A 12,299-nucleotide genomic window follows, 5' to 3' on the forward strand; every position below is an offset into this window, starting at 1 on the left:
GGCGGGTTCACTGAACAGTACAGGTATACAGTGGCGGGTTCACTGAACAGAACAGGTATACAGTAGCGGGTCCACTGAACAGAACAGGTATGCAGTGGCGGGTTCACTGAACAGTACAGGTATACAGTGGCGGGTTCACAGAACAGGTATGCAGTGGCAGGTTTACTGAACAGAACAGGTATGCAGTGGCGGGTTCACTAAACAGGTATACAGTGGCGTGTTCACTGAACAGAACAGGTATACAGTGGCGGGTCCACTGAACAGAACAGGTATGCAGTGGCGGGTTCACTGAACACAACAGGTATGCAGTGGCGGGTTCACTGAACAGTACAGGTATGCAGTGGCGGGTTCACTGAACAGTACAGGTATACAGTGGCGGGTTCACTGAACAGTACAGGTATACAGTGGCGGGTTCACTGAACACAACAGGTATGCAGTGGCGGGTTCACTGAACAGAACCGGTATACAGTAGCGGCTCCACTGAACAGAACAGGTATGCAGTGGCGGGTTCACTGAACAGTACAGGTATACAGTGGTGGGTTCACTGAACAGAACAGGTATGCAGTGGCGGGTTCACTGAACAGAACAGGTATGCAGTGGCGGGTTCACTGAACAGTACAGGTATACAGTGGCGGGTTCACAGAACAGGTATGCAGTGGCAGGTTCACTGAACAGAACAGGTATGCAGTGGCGGGTTCACTGAACAGAACAGGTATGCAGTGGCGGGTTCACTGAACAGTACAGGTATACAGTGGCGGGTTCACAGAACAGGTATGCAGTGGCAGGTTCACTGAACAGAACAGGTATGCAGTGGCGGGTTCACTGAACAGGTATACAGTGGCGGGTTCACTGAACAGAACAGGTATACAGTGGCGGGTTCACAGAACAGGTATGCAGTGGCAGGTTCACTGAACAGAACAGGTATGCAGTGGCGGGTTCACTGAACAGAACAGGTATGCAGTGGCGGGTTCACTGAACAGTACAGGTATACAGTGGCGGGTTCACAGAACAGGTATGCAGTGGCAGGTTCACTGAACAGAACAGGTATGCAGTGGCGGGTTCACTGAACAGGTATACAGTGGCGGGTTCACTGAACAGAACAGGTATACAGTGGCGGGTTTACTGAACACAACAGGTATGCAGTGGCGGGTTCACTGAACAGTACAGGTATACAGTGGCGGGTTCACAGAACAGGTATGCAGTGGCAGGTTCACTGAACAGAACAGGTATGCAGTGGCGAGTTCACTGAACACAACAGGTATGCAGTGGCGGGTTCACTGAACAGTACAGGTATGCAGTGGCGGGTTCACTGAACAGTACAGGTATACAGTGGCGGGTTCACTGAACACAACAGGTATGCAGTGGCGGGTTCACTGAACAGAACCGGTATACAGTAGCGGCTCCACTGAACAGAACAGGTATGCAGTGGCGGGTTCACTGAACAGTACAGGTATACAGTGGCGGGTTCACTGAACAGAACAGGTATGCAGTGGCGGGTTCACTGAACAGTACAGGTATACAGTGGCGGGTTCACAGAACAGGTATGCAGTGGCAGGTTCACTGAACAGAACAGGTATGCAGTGGCGGGTTCACTGAACAGGTATACAGTGGCGTGTTCACTGAACAGAACAGGTATACAGTGGCGGGTCCACTGAACAGAACAGGTATGCAGTGGCGGGTTCACAGAACAGGTATGCAGTGGCAGGTTCACTGAACACAACAGGTATGAAGTGGCGGGTTCACTGAACAGGTATACAGTGGCGGGTCCACTGAACAGAACAGGTATGCAGTGGCAGGTTCACTGAACACAACAGGTATGCAGTGGTGGGTTCACAGAACAGGTATGCAGTGGTGGGTTCACAGAACAGGTATGCAGTGGTGGGTTCACAGAACAGGTATGCAGTGGCAGGTTCACTGAACAGGTATGCAGTGGTGGGTTCACTGAACAGGTATGCAGTGGTGGGTTCACTGAACAGGTATGCAGTGGTGGGTTCACAGTACAGGTATGCAGTGGTGGGTTCACAGAACAGGTATGCAGTGTTGGGTTCACTGAACAGGTATGCAGTGGTGGGTTCACAGTACAGGTATGCAGTGGTGGGTTCACAGAACAGGTATGCAGCCAGGAACAAGCTAAGCCTAACTAATCTTTCCCTATGAGAGACAGTCTGCAGCAGCTCGCCCTACTCTCACTAATGCAGGCACACGAGTGACCGTAATGGCCGCCGCTGCCTGCCTTATATAAGGGGGGTGGGGCTCCAGGGGCTAGTGTAGCCTAATTGGCTACACTGGGCCTGCTGACTGTGATGTAGAGGGTCAAAGTTGACCCTCCATGTGCATTATGGGGCGAACCGAACTTCCGCAAAGGTTCGCCTGCGGGACGCGAACGCGAACCACGGAAGTTCGCATGGAACCGTTCGGCCCAACTCTAGTTCTAAGGAGGGACGAGTTTCTCTATCCCCCAGGCAACAAAGCAGAGACCGGCACAAAAGAGATTTCCCCCGCAGATGTTCAGATGTTAACCCTTTAGGTTCCTGTTTGAAGATGTTGAGTGCTGAAATCATCTAAGCATGTGTGCCACACACTAGGATGTGTGCCACACACTAGGAACAGATTTCCAATAGAATAGAATAGAATGACATCTATTGGTAATCTATTGAAAATCGATCTAAATCGATCTAAATGCATTATTGCACCATTAGATCCAATGCAACTCTATGGGCCACCCGGCCACCAATCTGCTGCCAGCAGCAGATCAACCTAGATTTTCCATTCTGTCAGATAGATCAAATCGATTGAAATTGATCGAAATCTTTGAACGATCGATGGCTGAAATCGACCAGTGTATGGGCCCCTTTAGGGTTCTTGGAAGTTCATCTAAACACTGGCCATTAAATAAAATGTTAAAGGGGCCCATACACTGATCGATTTCAGCCATACATCGATTGATCGATTCTATGGAATATATCGATCAATCATAAATTGATTCTATCAAATCTATTGATCGATCGATTTGTGGCCGATTTCGATCGATTTGATCAATCTGACAGGATAGAAAATCTAGGTCAATCTGCTGCTGGCAGCAGATAGATGGCCCATAGAGTTGCTTTGGATCGAATGGTCCAATAATGCATTTAGATTGGAAATCTGTTCCTAATATGTGGCACACATCAGATAGATTCCTGTCAGATTCGACCTGACAGGCATCTGACAGAAATCTATCTGATGGTCGAATCTGCTGCAAATCTATCAGTGTATGGCCACCTTAAAGAGAACCTGTAACAAAAAAAAGTTCCCCTGGGGGGTACTCACCTCAAGAGGGGGAAACCTCAGGGTCCCAATGAGGCTTCCCCCTCTGCTGTAGCTGCAGGCAATCCAGTGCTGCCTCCCCCGAAGTGTCCGGTGATCCTCCCTCGACAAGCCTGATACTGCGCCTGCGCTGGAGCCGGGAAGGTAAATATTTACATCCCCTCTGTTCAGGGAGCTTTATTGCCGCCACCGTGGGACTGAGGAGGACGGGGAAAGCCTCATGTAGTACAGCTCAATGTGCGTACACACATCTGATTTTTCGCCTGATTGTCATTCAAACCGGTCATTTGAACGACTTAATGTGCAAACAACAATTCGTTATTTACACATATACCAACAGAGCGGCTGATATGCGGATCAGGCAAACCGGCTGCTATCAGTCGCTCGACAGTGCGTACACACACTCGACTTTTGAACCACAGTTGGTCAAAAAAATCAGACGTGTGTACGCACCTTAAGAGGTAAAACATTATTAGTACAGATATTAGTCTCATATTGTTTTCAGTACAGGAAGAGTTAAGAAACTTCAGTTGTTATCTATGGAAAAGAGCTTCTTTGAGCTCTGGACAGCACTGTCTTTTGAAACTCTTATCTCAACTGTCTCTCATTGTTTCTTCTTTTTTATGTTTTTTTCTGCAGAGAAAAGTTCAAAGGGTCAATGGCCTGCTCTGTGAAATCATTTAAAATGCTGAGTGTATTGTGGAAACTGCAATTATTAGGGAATGATGCAATGATATAAAAAAAGCTATCTATATGAAAATAAAAATATGACACTCTTTTCTTTGCTACTAATGTTCTATTAACTATCCGTATGACACGTCCAATTCATTATCTCATGAGGGTTTTTTTTCGCTTAAGAGTCACTTTAATAAAGAAAATTTCTAGTTGCTACCACATGTCTGTGTGCGACTGCAATGCCAGTGTGCCTGCTCACACTTGTTATACCAACAAGGTAAAGGATTGACTCTTGGGCGTATGTTAAAAACTACAAAAAAACGTTAATAATAATAATATTAAATCACCATAATATCATGCACAAATATGTCATAATTCACATTACATAATTGTCTATCCTAAGATAAAAATAGCCATACTGACATCACTATAAGGCTATGGGGCTGCAGTCCCCAAGCCTACTTGATCTAAACAGGGTAACCAGCCTTGACTGAAGTCCTAATTCCAGATACTGTGGCAAAAGGTTGTTAATACTGATACAAAATCCTGTTGCAAAGCTTGCAATATTCATACACAGAAAGATCCCAATCGCAGACCACTGTAAGAGTAACCGGACAGTCCTTTAATACAAACAAACAAGTGCTGTTTCAGTCTGAGTCCACAATAATCCTCACTCGCAGAATCTAATGTGGCAGATCAATAGTATTCAAACAGATGAATGAGTAAGTTCATCCACAGCATGTGGTATAAAGCGTAGTTTAGCAAAGAAGCATATGCAGCACTGTCAGTTGAAAGCGTAGTGGTAAAGGAAGCATGTTTCGCCGATGGGTATCGGCCTTATCAGGAACAGGCATCATTTATAGTCTTCAAAACATTTTATGTTTCAACTTCTCTCTATATACATTACTTGATGGCTACCCGCCCTCTTCCGTCTGGCCCGCCAGAGTCCGCCGGGTCGCCGACTGGTCATGCCCCACGTGTGCAGCCATTGGCTCACACACGGTGATGCGCCATGTGCTTCATGCCGTCTCCCGGCTCACCAGAAGGCTGCACTCCAAATCCAGGAAGTGCGTCACCGAAGGGCAAGCCGGGGGCGGCAATAGAAAATTGGACTGCCACCGGGCCAATGCGGGCACAGGTATGGGGCGGGGAGCCCCAACACACCTCCTACATACATAAACAATAATAATATTAGATGTTAAATAGCTATTCCACCCGAAGGTGAGACATAAATAAGACACTGTCACAGGCCGCAGACCCGCCCACGTCTAATGGGTAACATGGGGGCTCAATCGCTGCAATATCGGCAGCCCAACAGCGACTAGAAGATTTTGTTGCTATTACACACAAATGAAATATGTATTAATAATAAACAAAATACAAATCTCCGGTACCAGGTGAGTGGAGTCAAGCCAACATATCGGCAAAGCAACCAAAGAAGATGGGCACATGCCGCAGCGGGAGCAGACCGCCCCAAGAGGGCAAACAGAGCAAGGTTCACACAGGAAGTGCAGTAGGCAGTGGCAATCACCAAGGTCAGGATAACTCTTTTATATAAGATATAATTATACATACATATATAACCCCTATCTATCAGAAGAGGGACGACAGGTCTGACAGGCATCAGGGGGAAAGAATACTGACTAATCTGGTAGAAAAACCTGATTGTTAACACTATCATTTAAATATTTATTTCTTGTAGCATCAAGATTGAAAATCCAACGGGATTCAATCTGAAAAACATTTTTTTCTCTATATTTCCACCTCTGGGATGCCCGTGTACCCTGTCAAGTCCGACAAACCGAATAAATTGAGGATTGCCTCTATGGACCAAATTGACATGTCTAGAGATCATTGATTTAAAATTGCAACAGTTTATATCCGCAACATGATCTTTAACTCTATCTTTTAGAGCTCTGTGCGTTTTGCCCACATAGAAGCATCCGCATTTGCAAAATAAAAGATAAAAGACACATGGGGCTTGATTCACAAAGCGGTGCTAACCTACTTAGCACGTCTAAAGTCTTTAGACACGCTAACCAGGGTGCTAAGTAGGTTAGCACCGGATTTCTCAATCAGATCGTGCGCTAACTTTGCGCGCGTAAAGTTTTACGCGCGCTAAGTCCCATAGGCTTTAATGGGCACTTCGCGCGGTGCGCCCTGTGCTCTGTGCAGTACGCGCGTAAAGTTTTACGCGCATAAAGTTTTGCGCGCGTAAAGTTTTATGCGCGAAATGCTTGTTTAGACGTGCTAAGGGGGTTTTCACAGGCGTGCTAACAGTTAGCACCGCTTTGTGAATCAAGCCCATGAGGTGTTGCAATTTACAAAATGTCTCAAGGACCATTCTTTGCCATTGGGCACTGTATTCTGTGATCCTAATAGTAGATATTTGCAGTAAACACAGCCCCCACAGCTATATGTGCCTCTGGTAGGGTAGTGTTTGGACAGTGATTTTCTTGAAAAATGACTCTAAGTCACCTTTTCTTTGATTGTCATTGCTTGTCTAAATGTAATTTGTGGTCTGGCTGGTAGAAATTCTTTCGCCAAGGGATCACTAGATAGGACATGAAAAAGGGCGTTGGAAAATCCGGTCAATCTCGTCCCATTGGTCGTTAAACCTGGTGACCAGACGGACCAGACCACCTGAGCCACCGCCTACCCCTCCATCCTCCACTTTTTTCTTTTTGATCAGTAGGCCGCAATCTGAATCCCTCACCCATTTGTGTGCTCTTTTGAGCCATTTGTCTTTATATTCCCTCTCCCTAAAACGTTCACTTAAAGGGAACCAGAGATAAACGATTCACACAAAATAAGCATATCGGTTGATAGCTTGTAAAGAATAAATGCTCTACCTGATAATTTCGCCACTCTGAGTGTTTTTTCTCCATTATTGCTCCAGGAAAAATCCAATATGGCCACACGCTCATATCCCTTCTGCTTCCAGGTTATAAGATGTTCTGGATGTGCTGTCTAGCCTCTATGAGACTATAGACAAGCAGGGCTGCTGCAGCCTTTCATCTGTGTGTTTTCAACTTTATTATTCTGGCATGCTGTGTGGCTGCCTGTAGCAAGTGTCTCTCATAGAAATTAAACTGCATACAGTAGATAATGACTGGCTGCACAGTGCCACAAATACACTTGTCTGTTCCAGAGCTTATTTCTCAGCAGCAGCAGCCCCTCCCATGTCATCAGAGCTCCAAGTATGCAAAGCAGGAAAGCTAATCCATAAGGGGGCAGGCTTGGGCTTGAAAAGACTCCACAGAAGACTGACTCAGCTGTAATGATTCCAAGTCAAACCTAGACTGAATGCTCAGTTGGGGATTCTTATCACAGCTGATAACAGACAGATTAGGCAGAGAAGAATAAAACTAAAAGCAAGGTAGGTGTTTACTGTCATGTTCCCACTGATAAATGTAATAAAATACATGAGGGTGCTTCCTCTCTGGTTCTCTTTAAGAGTTCGGCCTCTCTTTTAAAGACCTTGTCATCCGTGCAGTTTCTACGTACTCGTAGATACTGCCCATACGGGATCCCTGGATGGTATGATCGGGGTGTGAACTTTCTGCACGTAGGGAGGCATTGGTGGCCGTGCTTTTCCTATAGAGTTGTGTGGTGATAAACCCCTAATTGTTCACGTTAATATTGAGAAAAGGAATAGATGATTTGTCATATTCCATCATAAATTTCAGATTGCGGTCATTCTGATTCAAAATGGTCATAAATTTGTGTAACATTTCAACACCACCCATCCAAAAAACGAGTATGTTGTCTATGTACCTGTGCCACGACAAAACATGGTACAGGTACATGACGAGAGAGTCACTGCTGAATATGCGACGTTCCCAATCCACCAGGTACAGGCTCGCGAGCGACGGAGCACACATCATTCCCATCGCCATGCCCTGGAGATAATGGATCCCATTGAAAAGAAATACATTGTTTTTGTAAAATAAAGGTCAACAAGCTTAAAATAAACTCATTGTGTTCCTGCTCCCCGCATCCAACTCGGAAAGGAACCTGCCCACTGCCTCCACCCCTCTATCTTGGGGAATACTAGAATACAGGGCCTCTACATCCAGGGTCATCAGAAGAGTGTGATTCGGTACCTGCAGACCTTCCAGGATCTCAAGCAGGTGCATGGTATCACGGACGGACGATGGTAAGCGGAGCACTTGGGGCTGAAAATGCCTATCCACGTACACACTGATCTTTTCTGTAAGGGCCCCCCGGCACCCGACACGATGGGTCGGCCGGGAGGTCTCCGCAAACATTTGTGTACCTTTGGTAGAGCATAAAAGGTAGGGGTGATGGGATTCTCCTTCTTAAGAGATTCTGCAATCGTGGGCTTGATGATGCCTTTGTGTGTGGCATCATCAATCATATCAAACAATACACATTGATTCCTAATGACCCTAGATGCAGAGACCCTCTGATAACACTCCCGATGACACTTATAGGTGTATTGGTGTAACCACTACGTTCCCACCCTTGTCCGAAGGGTTGATAATCAAATTATCATTGGATCGAACCTTAACAAAAGCTTCCATTTCCTCTGTAGTAAGATTTGGAGAGGAATTGTTGTCAATCCATACCTAATGTCCTCTTCCACTAGGGACACAAAAGTCTGTACGTTCGGGCACAGGGAGAATGGTGGGAAGGATGTGGAGTGTTTTTGTAAAGATTTGTTGATAAGGGCACTGGCGCCCCTAGTTTCTCCCAACTTATAAGTCCAACACTCATTCTCATCACTTAGTTTCACAAGGTCCATTAGGGCCCTGTAATTATGATTGGTCCAGTCCTTTGAATCTGAAATTGCTACTCCTAGTGGTGCATCTTCCTTTCTTTTTTGTAACATTCTAAGAGTCAAATTGCGTCCAAAAAGGTGGATGTCTTTAACAAATTCAAATTTATCCAACTTATCATTAGGACAGAAGCCCAAACCACGGGACAACAGTGAGGTCAGACCTGTGGACAGCTGTACAACAGAGATGTTAATTGAGTTGGGTAACAACCTATGTCTGTCCTGGTTGCTGCTTCACTTATCTGCTTGCTTTACTACTATACCTTCAACTCACAGTGCTGCATATGCTTCTTTACTAAACCAAGCTTTATACCACATGCTGTGGATGAACTTACTCATTTATCTGTTTAACCACTTGATGACCCACCCTTTACCCCCCCCCCCTTAAGGACCAGCGTGGTTTTTAGTGATCTGTGCTGGGTGGGCTCTACAGCCCCCAGCACAGATCAGGGTGCAGGCAGAGAGATCAGATTGCCCCCCTTTTTTCCCCCCTATGGGGATGATGTGCAGGGGGGGTCTGATCTCTGCTGCCTGCGTGTGGCTGGCGGGGGGGGCACCTCAAAGCCCCCCTCCGTGGCGAAATTCCCCCCTCCCTCTCCTACCTGTTCCCCCCCCCCCGGTGATCGAGGCTGCACAGGACGCTATCCGTCCTGTGCAGCCAGTGACAGGACGTCCCCTGTCACATGGTGGCGATCCCCGGCCGCTGATTGGCCGGGGATCGCCGATCTGCCTTACGGCGCTGCTGCGCAGCAGCGCCGTACAAATGTAAACAAAGCGGATTATTTCCGCTTGTGTTTACATTTAGCCTGCGAGCCGCCATCGGCGGCCCGCAGGCTATTCACGGAGCCCCCCGCCGTGATTTGACAGGAAGCAGCCGCTCGCGCGAGCGGCTGCTTCCTGATTAATCAGCCTGCAGCTGCAGCTGCCACTTTGCCGACGCACGGTATAAGCGTGCGGTCGGCAAGTGGTTAAATACTATTGATCTGCCACATTAGATTCTGCGAGTGAGGATTATTTTGGACTCAGGCTGAAACAGTATGAGTTTGTTTGTATTAAAGGACTGTCCGGTTACTCTAACCCTCTTTCCCCCTAACCCTCCTTAATCTATAGAGGAGGATGCGGGGAACAGAGGCAGAGACACGGACTGGCTCACGGAGGCTCTCACCTACTGGATGGCCGGCTGCGGGCTGCCAGCTGATCGCGCGGTGAGCTGATCAGCCATGTGCTCCCCCACTGCCATCTCAGGGCCGCTGCGGGTGGCGAGATCGAGGAGGACGCCGGCGGCTGCAGGACCTCTCAGCCACACTTCCCTCCCGGCCCCTCACCACGTGGGGCTACTTCGGCGCTGCTGCCCAGGGACACCAGAGGCCACAGCAGCGGAGGGAGACCGCCCAAACACCGCGGCCCACGGGAGAGGCCCCTCACCACGTGGGGCTACTTCGGCTACTTCGGCGCTGCTGCCCTGGGACACCAGAGGCCACAGCAGCGGAGGGAGACCGCCCAAACACCGCGGCCCACGGGAGAGGCCACACGGGATCCCATCTGGCAGGGCCACCAGCAGTGCTGCTCCGTCTGCTGCGGGTGAGTGCCCGCAGGAGAGGCCACACAGGATCCCCTTCAATCCGGCAGGGCCACCCACAGTGCTGCTCCGTCTGCTGCGGGTGAGCTCCTGCGGGAGAGGCCACACAGGATCCCCTGCCATCCGGCAGGGCCACCCAAAGTGCTGGGGGTGAAGGCCCACAGGAGAGGCCACACAGGACCCCCCCCCCTGTGCCCATGGGGAGGCCATCCACAGTGCTGCTGCGGGTGAGGTCTGCAGCCACAGACGAGGTACGCTGCCCCTGTCCACCACTTCTGCCCAGCCAGGGTGCCCCCGGCCCTATGTCCACCAATTGCTGCCCAGCCGAGGTGCCCCCCAGCCTCATGTCCACCCTGCCGCCCAGCCCAGGCGGCCCCAGGCCCCACATCCATCACTGCTGCCCAGCATGAGTGAGCCCGGGCACCACAGGGCCCCCACTGTGTCTGCGCCCTCAGTACCCAGCCGTGCGGACTTGTAATTAGAAGCGCTACTCCTGGTTCGAGTGAACTCTGCTGTCCACCTCCATCACGATGCTCCACTGCTTCTGCTTCTGCTTTCTCTCTACTTTCCGTGGACAATCGGTTGCACCTGTCTTTTTGGGAGCGTGTCGCTGTGTAGCGTCCAGTGCCGAAAATGGCAGCGCTCATATCAGCTCTCAGGCTGCTCCTCCTGTCCCACTCTTTTCTGCTCCTGCCATCAGTGTATGTAATTGCTATGCTTGTATTACGTTAACTGTATGTGTATGCTGTAATGCCCTTGTTTTTGCTTTTTATTTTTGTTCTGCTTTTATTGTTTATACGTATGTACCATGCTTAACTGTTTACGAGGCTCTGCTTCATTGTACGCACAAGCTGTTAATGTTGTCCTATGTATGCTTGTCCCATGTCTACGTATGTACCATGCTTAACCGTATGCCACTTTCTTGTTCTTTCTTTTCATCAACGACCCTGTATGTGCCAAAACCAATTCCGGGTACAACCCACCGTTGTACTTGGCGAAATAAATTCTGATTCTGATTCTCTACAGTGGTCTGCGATTGAGATCTTTTTGTGTATGAACTACCGGATCATATTTTGCAAGCTTTGCAGCAGGATTTTGTGTCATTATTAACAACCTTTTGCCACAGTAGTGGGGATTAGGACTTCAGTCAAGGCTGGCTACCCTTTTTAGATCAAGTAGGCTTGGGGACTGCAGCCCCATAGCCTTATAGTGATGTCAGTATGGCTATTTTTAGCTTAGGATAGACAATTATGTGATGTGAATTGTGACGTACTTGTGCATGATATTATGGTGATTTAATATTATTATTATTAAAGTTATTTTAGTAGTTTTTCACATGCACCCAGGAGTCAATCCTTTACTTGTTGATATATATATATATATATATATATATATATATATATATATATATATATATATATATATATATATATATATATATTTGTTGTTAACACGGTGCATGTAAAAAATATGATTATTGGTAAATTGAAATTGTTTTTATTTTTTGTCATTTTATGGTTTCATTTGATGCTGGTCTGCTATAATAAGCAATTTCTGAATGGTAAAAATATACCCGTATATATATATATATATATATATATATATATATATATATATATATATATATATATATATTTATATGCTAGCAGATGACCCGGCGTTGCCCGGGTAGGTATTTGGCTGGTGTCGGCTAGGCCCACTTTTTCTAACCCTAACACACAAACACTCAATGACCAAGTTTGTGAGCTTTGGCATCAATAATTTGTATATTCCCATAGAAATTAAACTAATCAGATTGGCAGTTTGTGACTTCGCCCCCTCCAGCATTTGAACCCCAGTCACCCAATGATCAACTAAAGCAGGTTTGAGGCATCTGCTATTAACAGTGTAAAAATGGCAGCAATTTACATTTTCTCCTTGAAAATTAACAGGTGAATT

The sequence above is a fragment of the Hyperolius riggenbachi genome, chromosome 5 (genome assembly GCF_040937935.1).
Source record: "Hyperolius riggenbachi isolate aHypRig1 chromosome 5, aHypRig1.pri, whole genome shotgun sequence".
Lineage (NCBI taxonomy): Eukaryota > Metazoa > Chordata > Amphibia > Anura > Hyperoliidae > Hyperolius > Hyperolius riggenbachi.